Below are 937 nucleotides of genomic sequence, written 5' to 3'. Positions count from 1 at the left end.
TGCCAGGGGCCTCACAATAACCCCTGCCAATTCCCTCAACACCCTGGGGTGGAGAGCATCTGGACATGCTGATTTGAACACATCCAGCCCCTCCAGAAGTTCCCTAACTCAGTCCTCCCTGACCCTAGGCCTAGCAGAGTCTCTCCTGAGTCCATTCCGAATCTCAGTGGGCGAGTCCCAGGCCCTGCACAAAAAATGGAGGCAAATAAATTGTTAAAATGTCTGCTTTTTCCTCTGGGGCAACCACCAGATTGCCTAGCATTTCCTGCAGATACCACATTACCTGGTATCTTCTTCATTCTCCCTATTTAAAAAAGGACTTTTTGTTGTCCTTGATACTTGATTCTAGCCCTAGTTCCATATCTGCCTTAGCTTTCCTAACAGTCCCCCTACAGACCCGAGCGATGGAGGTATACTCCTCTTTGGTGATAGGCCCTCCCTTCCACTGGGTGAACGCCTCCTTTTTGGAAATCAGGCATTGCTGAATGCCCTTGGTGAGCCAGGGGGGCTTTTGAGCATTCTTGCCCCCTTTGATTCTCATTGGGATTGTCACTCCTTGGGCTCTGAGTATCGTCTCCTTAAGGAACGACCATTCATCTTGGGCACCCATATTCAGGGTCTAGAACATCAGGAGGCACTACTTCACAGTCAGGGTGGCTAGGATCTGGAACCAACTTGCAAGCGAAGTGGTTCTGGCTCCTACCCTGGGGGTCTTTAAGAGGAGGTGAGATGAACATCTTGCTGGGGTCATTTAATCCCAGTACTTTTTCCTGCCATGGCAGGGGGTTGGACTTGATGATCTGCTCAGGTCCCTTCCGACCCTACCAACTCTGAAACTATGAAACTATGAAACCCAGTACTTCTCTTTCCAATTACAGTGCCCACACCATGGGGCTTGAGAGTCATTTCTACTCTTGTATGCTCCCCTCCAAGATCA

Source organism: Alligator sinensis, unplaced genomic scaffold (genome assembly GCF_000455745.1).
Source record: "Alligator sinensis unplaced genomic scaffold, ASM45574v1 scaffold951_1, whole genome shotgun sequence".
Lineage (NCBI taxonomy): Eukaryota > Metazoa > Chordata > Crocodylia > Alligatoridae > Alligator > Alligator sinensis.
This window is presented reverse-complemented; position numbering follows the sequence as displayed.